Here is a 12,808-nt window from a genome sequence, read left to right on the forward strand (position 1 = left end):
AACCTGATGGAACCCAAACTGAGCATTGGTGAGCAGGTTATTACTGAGTAATTGCCATGTGATGGCACTGTTGATAACACCCTCCATTACTTTGCTAGATTTGTTCTCAATCTACCTCGATTTAGCATGATGGTGTTGCCAAATGACATGATAGAGTGTGTCTTCAGTGTGAAGCTGTAATTTTATCTCCACTGGGAGCCTCTTCTACCAATACCGTCATGTAAGATGCATCTGTAACAGGTAGATTGGTACAGGCAAGGTCCCATCTGCTTTTTAAGTGGGAAGTGTAGAAATGAAGGAAGCTGCCTAGACACTAAGCTTTGGAATTCGCTCCCTCAACCTCTCAGCTTTCTTTCTTCCTTTAAGATGCTCCTTAAACGTACCTACCCAAATTTTTGGCCATCTGTCCTAGCATCACCTTATGTGGATCGGTGTCAATTTATGCTTTATAATGCTCCTGTGAAGCATCTTGGGATATTTTATTATGTTAAAGGTGCTGTATAAATACAAATTGTTGTTGAGGTAGCTCTCTCACTGAAGCAAGTGGATTTGAAGGATGAAGCAAAGGACCAGAGAAGACCTGAAAGACTGATTTGTTTACAGTATAGATATCCCATTTACAACCATCCTGACAAAGGAGTATTCTTTGGATATGCCTGAGGAGATGTGACCTAATTAACCAAGTTTCAAAAGGGAAGCTGTGACAGAAATTTGGTGTTTGTTTTAGCCAGACCTGGAACTGACATCTAGTTCAGGGACACCACCATTAGTGGCTGTCAACACAACAACTGACTTGAACATTTTCACCACAGGATCCTTCCAAGCAACAGCATGCAAGTATTACATTTCCCACTGCAATTCACTGGCTCATCAGGGAGACAACATTTTGCCTTATTTTCTTGGGAAAATGACTTTGCCAATTTCCCAAAAGAAAATAGCCAGCAGCAAGAAGGTGGGTGGCTGTGTTGGACAAAGTGTAGAGAATTATTAGTAACACTCAAGCCCTTTGTCCCAATGCATAGCTAGCCTGTGACAGCAGCAAGATAATCATCCACTTTATTGCTCATTTCCCTTGGCAGCTCTTGTGAGTCATATACTTTCTGATAATTTATGGTGCCACCATTATTTGAAGGAAAATGAACACTGAATGGACAGGATCCAAGGTTATTTCTGCTTTTTTGATTAATAAATTTGAGAAATGAATATACAAGACCTACTGAGAGATTTAACAAGAGCCACAGGGTTTTGTTGGCATATATCATAAGGAAACTCAAACCAAAGTTCTAATGTATTGGCAAATATGGAGAGGGTTCCCCAATGTGGCACAAGGTCTTCACGACTACAGTGGTCTGTTGTGCCTTACTACAGGATGAACTGATGGTAGAATGGAAGCTTGACAATGAACTTGAAAATGTCGGCACACTCTACAAAAAGACATGAGGCAAGTCATTGCTGGTACTATCACTTCTGTCCCTAAACTACCCCATCCAAAAATAATATTTCTGCTGTATTGCCTTCAGCTTTACCTGCACAACTTATTAAACTTCAAGAATTCACATTTTTCCTGAACAAACCTTGCTATTCTAATTCAGACAAAACTTATTAAACACAATATTGTGAGGGACTAAGACCTCACTGTATATTTTATAAAATATATATAGATATCCTCATAGCTATTTCTAAAATAAAAAAACTGAACAAACATCCTTAAAATGGCTGAATCTATGCCTGTCTGTGACCCCAAACAAAAGGAGCTGCCTGGCAGTATCAGGGAAACCTGCACATTGTTATCTCTGGGGAGCCACAAATGACACCAGGTGGGCTGCAGACCAAATTCAAAGAGAGCTATAGAAAGGCAATCTGCATTTCATAACCCGGGCTGACCAACAGGTGACTGCTCGTCTGCTAAGACAAAGGACCCTGCAACTTTCCTTTCAACGCTTAATGGTTTAGACATTTAACAATCTCAGGAACCCAGATGATGAATACACATCATTTGTCAAAGACAGTGTGGAGAGGTAGGAGTTATGTAAACATGGGCCTCTGGTTTGTGGAACCAGTAATATTGCCTTGTTGAACTGCAAATCTCAGTTTGCTGTTTACCATCTAACTGGCAGCTTCACAGAAAAGGAGCTCTGCCCAGGCTGAACATCTACACTGCTTCTGCTAGAAATTCTGTACCATCAGCTACATGACTGATTCATCCCTGCATGCCTATCTCATGAAGTCAACACCACCGGAGAAGTGAATTATGCAAATTTAGTTTTCAGCTTCTCCCGACCTCCAAGAAGGAATACCTCATTGAACTTTAATTCTGGACTCTGAAACCAACATAAATGAATATTTATTTTCTCTGTTGACTCTGTACTGTAAACCTTCTTTTCTCTATCCTTCTCTCTAATGTCTGAGCGTAGAAGGGGTATTGCAACCCTCCTCCTGTAGTTTGTGTGTGTTCAAATAAACTAACCCTGTGAGTTTATCCTATCTCGAGTTGCCAGTGAAGTTATTACTAGAAAATTAGATCGCACCAAAACCGAGGGGTTGGGAAATACGCCACCACTTATAAAGAAGGAAACAAATCATAAACACCTTTCTGTTTATGGTTGGGTGATGAAAAGAGAAATTAGTGCTGTTTAAATTTAACTCCCCTCCTGCCCATAACAGAATGTAGGACAGATGTAGTTAAGTGTGCTTTAACCCAGTGCTTCACCTTGTACCTGCAACGATGGGTAGCTGTTACCCATCAATATCTGTCTGTATGGAAGGAAGCTGCAGCTCCTCCTTGAGTTCTGCAGGGACTGGTGTTGCAGCTGTCAGAATCCGTATTCTATTAGAAACATCTGCAGTTATGAGAAAGATGTCTGAGCATGAGATTGTGCCATTGCTCTGAGAGATAGCTCCACCATTTGTGCCAATTCTCAACACCTTCCGACTAAAGATACTCCCTCGATACAGATAGAAAGCTGTGTAGGAACAAACCCCTGAGCATTAATAGTGCTTCATTGTGGCTGGCTCAATCTAACATACAAAGTAATGAATCCAAACAAGACAGCATGTTGTAGTTTGGAGCCCAGTGTTGCTAAAGCCCCATGTAAGCGTTTGCAGTGCAGAATTTAGATTCTTAACTAAGGGGAGCTCCAGTAGCGGTCACACTCTTCCTGGTGGGGTGCAAATCAGCAGGCATTCTGGCAGTACGGCACAGATATACGTTCTGGACTCCTCCATAGATGGCCCAATCTGGTTTCAGGTTGTTTGGCATATCCTCCAATGACTGCATGAACTAACAAACTGGATTTTTCAAGCAGGCATCAAGAGGGCCAAATTGCTCATTTTAGGTGAAGAATTGTTTGAGTTCACTCTAAAGCCACATATTGGGGTTCCTTCAATTCCGTCTGTATCTGTTCTCTGTGAAGCAGCAGGTGTCCTTCTGCACCCAACTACCAGGACAGGAGTTGTACTGGGGGTGGGGTCAGAGTGTGAAGGGAGGGGTTTGTGGGCCTGAAGCCCCCTTGTTGGCAATCACACCATGAACAAAGAGGAAATCTTAGAAACTGGAAGACAATGCTGTCATTGAAGGCAAATTGGAGGTGCTACAGAGAGTGGGTGAAAGCATAAAGCATACCCATCCAATTAGATTGGATCACCGCCCTAATTTGTTCAGTCATATCCAAATATTCACAGTTGAATACCAGCAAGATCTCTCAAGATATAATCAAGGAGCACTCTCAGCTTCACTAACTGTGGTCTCCCTCCTGCAGGGACATTGCCAGAGGCACAGCAGCAGCCACATGAGGAGGCAGCACAGACCTCAGATGGAGAACCGCAGTTTGAGGATGCACTGTCACATGAGTCAAACACATCTACACCAGCGCAGAAACATGCACATCAGTGGGGCCTCATTTCCTGATTGAATGAGCGGCACAAAGTCAGGAACACACTATGTGAGTAGGACCAAGTAATGGACGCAATGACAGTTGTGGGGTATCCCCATTAAAGGGGTGAGGGGAGCCCCAGCCATGCTCAACTCCATGGAGATTCTGAGCCTTAAGGGATACAAAGTGGGTGCTAGTAGAGCAGCAAAGTCAGAGTTTTTAGAGAAGTTGGATGAGTTCATCCATGTCATGCGCCATGAGGTCTCAGGCATATGAGGGCAAGAATCTCTTGCATAGACAGTCATATATGGCAGGACAATGAGTGGATGCAGAACCAGGAGAGTGGTTGCACTCTAGATGAAACCTTCAGCAGCATTGATATCTCAGTTGCAGTGATCACTCATAAATGCATCAAAACATGGCCAGTTGCTCTCCTAGTCCTGGTTACCAAAGGCGTGCAGGTGGGCCCTGGAAGGGCAGAGGGAGACAGGGGACATGGCAATTGGGGTTTCTCCTCAAGGCCCCTTTAGCCCCTTTGACAGTGTTACAAATGCAACCAACTGCTCCCATGATTGAAGCTGTCCCTGCACAGAAGCAAGTAGGCCAGTCTGTGTTGGCGTCCTCATGGGCACTGCAACCCAGATGGTATGCACCAGGGCATCTCATTTGCCTGAGCACAGAACCATACAGGCTGCCACCACAACTGCTCCAACCAGAGGGGTAGCACCATGTAGAAGTTCACAGAAGAGAACATGGAAACAGGTGTAGCTACACGTTACATTAGCCACCCAAGTGAAACCCAATATCAACTAAATCTGCTTATTTGGAATGAAACTATTTGTGCTGCCTACATTATAAGTCTCCGGTAGTTCTTATTGCTCCACTGCAGCATCACCAATTGGAGTAGTCTGGACATGACATCAGTGAATGTGGTGGGCCACAATGATAAAATGGGAGGGTAGTGGTGTGACATGTGTTCTATTAAGGAGATTTTAATGGTGTGAAGAGGTTGTGATGGCAGCCACAATTCTGCCTCCAGGGCACTGGATGCCAAGAGTGCAGTCTCGGAAGGCCTGCACTCAGTTGAATCTTGCCTGAATGAGAGCCTCCCTGGCCTGCTGGTCAATGGGCACAGGTCACAGTGACACCACTTGATGGGCAGATTGTACTCTTCTTCATTCTCATCATCCATTGAGGATAGTGAGCAGTCATCACTATCCTCTGGTGCCAGCTGTGCTCTTTGTATTGCCAAATTATGCAAAGCGTAACACATCATCACTTTGCGTAAGATCCTTGAAGGGCCATAGTGGAAGTCAAGGCACTGGAACCACATTTTCTGGAGCCCTGTGGCTGGCTTGATGGTTTCCCTGCTTGCCATGTGGCAGCAGTTGTATCTGTCCTGTGCTTCCATGGTAGAATTCCACACTGCTGTCATGCATCATGTCTTTAGACGATATCACTTGTTCTCCAAGGAACCATACATGCAAGCTTTTGCAGCCTGAACTGTTGAGGCACCTGAGACTGTCTCAGTGTAAAAGAGGCATGGCAGCTGCCTGAAAACCTTACACAATTCTCTTGCATTGACTATAAATCAACTATACAATGAAGGAGTAGAATCTCTTCCTATTCACAAATTACTCTGGCTGATGTTACGGAGCCTTGTTGACCAAATGGGCATAGTCCATCACTCCTGAAGAATTCAACTATCCTCTGGTCTGAGTTGCAGCATCTGTGTTGAAGTGGATGTAGTTCCCTGTTCTTGCACACAGAGCATCCATTACCTGAGTGATGCTGTCATGGGCAACAAATTGCAAGATGCAGCAGATATTGACTGCCACTCTCCTGGAATAAACTGAATTTTAAAAATTAATTCATGGGATGTGGGCATCACTGGCTAGGCCAGCATTTATTACCCATCCCTCATTGTCCTTGCTCAGAGGGCATTTTTAAGAGTCAACCACATTGCTGTGAGTCTGGAGCCACATATAGGCCAGACCAGGTAAGGACAGCAGACTTCCTTCCCTAAAGGACATTAGTGAACCAGATGGGTTTTTACAACAATCGACAATGGTTTGACGGTCCTCATTAGACTTTGAATTTAAAAAAACCTGGAATTAAAATTCCACCATCTGTCATGGCGGGATTTGAACACAGGTTCCCAGAGCATTACCCTGGGTCTCTGGATTACTAGTCCAGAGACAATACCACTACACTATTGCCTCCCCAATAGCTGAATATAAAGAAGGTCAGTGCCATAGTTACATTGACCACCAGGAACCATGGGTGGCCACCAACACCTTGTGGCCTCAGGTCTTTCTCCAAGAGGCTGTAGAGGTCTGTGACTATACTAGTGACAGGTCAAGGAAGCTGACCCTTTGACCATTCACCCTGTCGGCTGGGTAGCACCTTCCTCTATCTGTTGATCCTCTGCCACACTCTGTGCTGTTGCGCTGCATTTTTGGATGCAGCTGTTGCTCTTCTCCAGGTCCTGCTCCTCCCCATGACAGCTGATTTGATTCATGGCCCAAGCTTCTCAGTGGACAATCTAGGCTCAGAATAGCTGGCCATGTCGCTGTGGAACCTCAATGGCACAAGTCATTGTGGGCTTCAACAATTTATCTCTCTGCTTCAATTTTATTAGCAGCAGTCTTGTTGAGCTGCTCCTTTAATGACATTTTCCTGAACTTAGCCTTGCCGATATCAGCCTTGATAGCCCTGAGTGCCTATCGCTTTCAGGCCTCAATGACTTCCTGCTGTTTTCTTGCCTCCTCTGAGTTGATAGATGCAGACACAGCATACTGTCTGTGTGTCACTGACAAAATTGTGGTGGAAAAGTTGCTGAAAGTTACTTCCTTGACTATCTTAATTGGCCTCTCGCTGCTGATGCACAGGTTGCTGACATCGGACTCAAAATATCGGCTTTGGGTAAAGCAATCGGAGGCAAGAACTTGTTGGCAAACCAACCCGCTGAATTTCTCTCTGATTTTGCTTGTTTCCTGACTCCAAGGGCTCGCTAAAAATCTCCCCATTGTGTTACTTTCTGGGAACCACACTTTATACGTGTTAAGGCTCTCAAAGCCTTAGAAAGGGTGCAAAGAGATTTACTAGAATGGTATCAGGGATGAAGGATTTCAGTTACGTGGAGAGACTGGAGAAGCTGGGCACAGCTGGTGTTTGAGATCATGAATTGTTTTGATAGAGTAAATAAGGAAAATAGTTTCCAGTGGCAGTATGATTGGTAACCAGAAAAAACAAATTCAGGGCAAGTGTCAAAAGAAATAAAGATGACATGTGGAAAGTTGTGATCTAGAATGCACTGGCTGAAAAGTTGATGGAAGCAGATATTCACTTTCAAAAGGATATCAGGTAAATACATAAAGGGAAAAATAAAATTATAAGGCTATGGGGAAAGAGCAGGGGAGTAGGACAAATTGGATAGCTGTATCAAAGAGCATGTTCAGGCAAGATAGGCCTAATCTCAGCCACCACTACAATAGCATTCTTTGATTCTACGAGGGTGTTTGTTTTGATAATGTTTCCAAGACTTCAAAATTCTTTCCTTCACTGTATAAAATTTCCTCTGTTTTATCTCCATCAGCACTGCTTCAGCAGTCACCATCAATGGCCCCTTAGATCCAAAAAGGCACCCTCCTTGGCAGGACCTCTGACAGCCGCGTTTTCAAGGCTGCTTCACTGAATGTTGTTTTCGTTGGAGCAGAGAAGACTGAGGGGTGACCTGATCAAGGTGTACAAGATTATGAGGGGAATAGACAGGGTGGATCGGGAGCAGGTGTTCCCCCTAGTTGAAGGGTCAGTCACGAGGGGACACAAGTTCAAGGTGAGGGGCAGGAGGTTTAGGGGGGTTGTGAGGAAAAACATTTTTACCCAGAGGTGGTGACGTTCTGGACTGCCTGGGAGGGTGGTGGAGGCGGGTTGCTTCACATCCTTTAAAAAGTACCTGGTTGAGCACTTGGCACGTCATAACATTCAAGGCTATGGGCCAAGTGCTGGTAAATGGGAATAGGTAGGTAGGTAGATCAGGTGTTTCTCATGTGTCGGTGCAGACTTGATGGGCCGAAGGGCCTCTTCTGCACTGTGATTCTGTGAATGAAGAAGCCTGCTGTGAGCTTGCTGTAGATTCTCTGCAGTAACCAGACTGTTGTTATGGTATACAACGCATCTTTTAGAACTTTTGCATTAGATAACATTGGCCCTGATCTGTACTCTTCCAGTGCATGATACCTTTTGCACTTGGACTACCAACACTTTATTTAAATGAACTGATGCCACTTTAAATCCCAATGTTAGCTCACTGGACCACAGATATGTACAACACAAAACAGCAGTACTCCTGTGACCAGAGCACCAGCTGCAGCCTCATTATCTTAGTGAAAAGCATGAGTATTTAAAACAAAAATCTGTGCACTTACAATCACATACTAATGCACTGGTTGAAATGCTGTTGTAAGTGAATAATGGATTACATTGCAAAAAACCTCTTGAAGAATACTGAACTAAGACTCAAAACTCAAAAAAAAAACCCATCTAAAAACACATCCAGTTTATGAAACCTATGAGAATAAGATTTAATACAAATAAAATGAAGTTGAAATCTGCTGGATGTCTTCTCACCATTATTTTGGAAAAGTAGCTGTTTTGGCTATGCTTGAATTATGATATGCCTGACGTTAATCTAACTCAAAGATGGATCACGGAATTTTAAATGATTTTTAATTTGAAAAATCTGTTGTCAGTACACAGTAAAGTGCTCGGAGTAGAGATGGAAAAATACATTTACTTTACGTCAGAAGACATATTTGCGGCTCTTAAATATCAGCCACCTTCCAAATTGATTGCCTCCCAAACCAACTCCTAAACTAATAAATGTTTGCGACAATTGATTTTAACACTAAGGGCAGCACTGTCACAAATCAGACATTCAGATTATTATGGTGAAGAAAGCTAGTTGTTTTCCCCGATGGTCAAATCCCCAGGGAACAAAAGCCTGCTTGAATGTACAACTCCAACAAGAAAATCATGAGTTCAAGGAACCCATGAAGGATATCGAGGAGCTGGTGAGGAGAGTTATAAAGAAAAATAAGGCTTAAATCTAATAGTACAGGAAAAGAAAATTTGGTTCTGTGCTTATTTCCTAGATACTTTGAAAAAGGAAATCAAAATGCAGAATTACAGATAGGAATAAAAAAGAACATAAGATGCAAAAAAGGGAAAGGTAATAAAGAGCAAAAAAATTAAGTGCGATGCAGAACTTAAGAGACATAAAGGGGAGTCAAGACTAAATAAATAAAAATATAGGGGAGAACATTTAGATCAGCGGGCGGGCGCAGGCCCTACCTGAGTGAACGTTAAATGACGTGATGATGTCAGGTGAGCGTCCTGACATCATTGCGCACTCATGCGATATTTCGGTCGGTGGGCGCAGGCTGGAGTCGGCAGCGCTCCCGCCAACAATTAAAAGGCCTATTAAGGCCATTAACAATGTAATTAATTATTTTCCGTTGCCCGTCCAACCTTACGGTTGGCAGGCAGGTGGAAAGGATTTTTAGGAAACCTCATCCATGAGCGGGATGAGGTTTCCAACAGCTAATAAAATTAAATAAAAACTTTAAAGTTTAATTAATAACATGTCCCCACTCATGTGACTCTGTCACATGAGGGGAGATGTTTTATAACATTTTAGATACCTTTATTTTTTATTTTAAAAAATGTTCATCTCCTTGAGGCAGCTCTGTGCCTCAGGGAGACTTTCAAGCATGCACAAAGTTCGTGCTCACCTTTCACCCCTCCCCATACAGGCAGCACTGAGCGCTACCACACGCGACTCACGCTGGGTGGGCCTCAATTGACCCGCCAGCATGAAATCGCGGTCCAACCCCGATCGCGGGTGGCGGTCAGCTTGCTGACCGTCCTGGTCCACCTCTGCCGAACCCGCCCAATGAGGGCAAAATCCTCCCCATAGGATTCAGTATAAAATCTCAAGTGTCAAATGCAGTTAGTTCAAGAGAATTTTAGGATACCATTTAGAATATTGGTCAAATAAATAAAGAGCATCATATTTCGAAAGCTTCAAACAAGATTGACAGGTGAAGGTATTGATCAGTCTGTTGATGGTTTATTTTTGTCTTGGGGGTCCTCATTTCATCTGTCTGGTCTTACAGGTTTGGTTGTTCATGTCACATTCCTTTCTTGTGAAAAACCAGGGACACTGCAAACATCACTAACAAGACTGTAAAATTCCAAAAAAATATGTATATTGAACAAATAAAATATCAATTTTCAAAGAACAATGAAACTTGGTTTCAGGCTGACAATCAAGCGCAATGCCAAGAGTGTTGCACTGTTAGAGGTGGTGATTTTCAGCGAAGTTAAAATGAGGCCCAATCTGCCCTCACAGGTGGATGTAAAAGATCTCATAGCACTATGTTGAAGAGCAGAGAAGGTGTCGCTGGAGTCCTAGACAGAATTTATTGTGTGACATTGCTGTTTGCAAAACGGTTGTTGTATTTCCTACAATACAAGTCACTACACTTCAAAGGCACTTTTGGATGTGCTGAGGTTGTGAAAGATGCCTCTAAATACAAGATACTTCTCCTTTAATCTCACTGCTGCAGCTGACACAGCTACACAGGCTCTCGGGTTGTTAAAATCAGAATTAAAAGATAACTATAGAGAATGCTGGAAATACTCAGCAGGTCAGCCAACATCTGTGGAGAGAGAAAAACGTTCAGGTTGATGATCTTTCATCAGAACTGGGAAAAGTTAAAAATGAAATAGAATTGAAGTAAATGAAAGTGGGGAGAGTAGGAAGAATCTGTGATCGTGTGGAAAGCAGGAGAGATTAAATTTGAAAAAAAGGATTTATGATGCAAGGCCAAATTATGTGGTAATAGGACAAGTAATGAAACACAAGATATGTCTACAGGAGGTGTGCACGGCAGAATGATGGACAGCTGCTGTCTGAAAGCCAAGGAAGGTGAAAAATAAGAGCAGTAAATCAAACCAAAAAGAAAAAGAAACAAAGAAAGAGCAGAGGCTACTGAAATTGTTGATCTCAAAGTTGAGTCCAGAAGGCTGTAAAGTGCCTAATTAAAAGGCGAGGTGCTAGTCCTCAAGCTGATATTGAGCTTCATTGGAACAGTGCAGGAATCCAAGGACAGATAAGTCAGAATGGGGGCAAGGTGGAAAATTAAAATGACAGGTGACTGGGAGCTCAGGCATTGAGCATGTTTAAAGCGGAGATAAACAGATTCCTAAATACCGATGACATGAAGGGATATGGGGATAGTGTGGGAAAAGGCATTAAAGTGGATGATCAGCCATGATCATATTGAATGGCAGAACGGGCTTGATGGGCTGAATGGCCTACTCCTATGTTCTTGTTGCTTGTGGACTTAATGGAGGTGTTCTGCAAAGGTGTCAAACAACCTGCATTTGGTCTCCCCAATTTAGAGGAGTTTGCATCATGAGCAGCATATCATATGCTGAATTGAACCAGTTACAAGTAAATCACTGTTTCATCAAGAAGGAATGTTTGAGGCCTTGGATGGTGAACGGACAATGTTGCATGGAAAGGTGCCGTAGGAAGTGGAATTGAGGGGTGCAGGAAACCTCTGCTCTCACTCTTTCCCTTTCCTCTCAGAACCATGGTAGGGTTTCCCTTTATCCTTACCTTCCATCCTACCAGCCTCTGTATTCAAGGGGTCATCCTCTGCTATTTCCACCACCTCCAGAGTGATGCTACAACCAAGCACATCTTCCCCTCCCCTTTCAGCATGCTGAAGGGACCATTCACTCTGTGATACCCTGGTCCACTCTTCACCCTCAAAACGCTTACCTACATTTTGGCACCTTTCCATATAAATACAGGAAATGCAACACTTGCCTTTTTACCTCCACTCTCCTAACTGTCCAAGTCCACAAACACTCCCACCAGATGAAACAGTGATTTATTTGTACTACTTCTTCTAATTTAATACACTGTATTCACTGCTCACAATACGATCTCCTGGGCAGACGAAAAAGGATTGGCTGACTCCTTTGCAGATCACCTCCCTTCAATTTGCAAGCATGAGCCCGAGTTTCCTGCTGCCTGTCATTTTAATTCTCCATTTTGCTCCCACTCTGACTGCTATGTTGTCAGCCTCCTGCACTGTTCCAATGACACTCAATGTAGCTCAAGGAACAATAGCTCATGGGCAGGATTTTTCGCTCGGTATGCAGGCGTGCGCCCGACATGCTGGAGTGTGAAATAAAGTATGTTGACGTCGGCTGAGTGTGCCGACGTCAACGCGCACTCTAGTGATAATTCGGTTGGCGGGCACACTCCGGAGTCGGCAGCGTGCTCGCCGACAATTAAAAGGCCTATTAAGTTAACAATTGTGCTGAATTTTTCACTGCCCATTCAACCTAATGGTTGACCGGCAGGTGAAAAGGCCAAGAGGCCTTTGCATTTTTTTGGAAACTTCATCTACAGGCGGGATGAGGTTTCCAAAATCAAATACAAATGAAATAAAAACTTTAATTTTTAATTAAAAACTTGCCCCTGTTTATGTGGCAGAGTCACATGAGGGGACATGTTTCATTAATTTTTTCTGTTGTTTATTAATTTTTTCAATACATTCTTCATCTCCCTGAGGCAGCTCTGTGCCTCACGAAGATTATGCAGTGCTCTTTCGTGTGCATGCGCAAACTGTGCAATAGGCCTGCTCGCTCTCATCCCCCCACCTGCACAGGCAGTGCTCAGCACTGCCACTTGCGTATCATGCTGGGCGGGCCTTAATTGGCCCGCTGTGTAAAATCGTGGTGCGCTGCCAGTCGTGGGCACCGGTCGGCTTCTGACTGCCCCTGCCGACCCCTCATGCCAAGGGCAACATTCTGCCCCATGTTTCAGTTGGGCATTTTTGCAGCCTTCCGGA

Source organism: Cetorhinus maximus, chromosome 2 (genome assembly GCF_964194155.1).
Source record: "Cetorhinus maximus chromosome 2, sCetMax3.hap1.1, whole genome shotgun sequence".
NCBI lineage: Eukaryota > Metazoa > Chordata > Chondrichthyes > Lamniformes > Cetorhinidae > Cetorhinus > Cetorhinus maximus.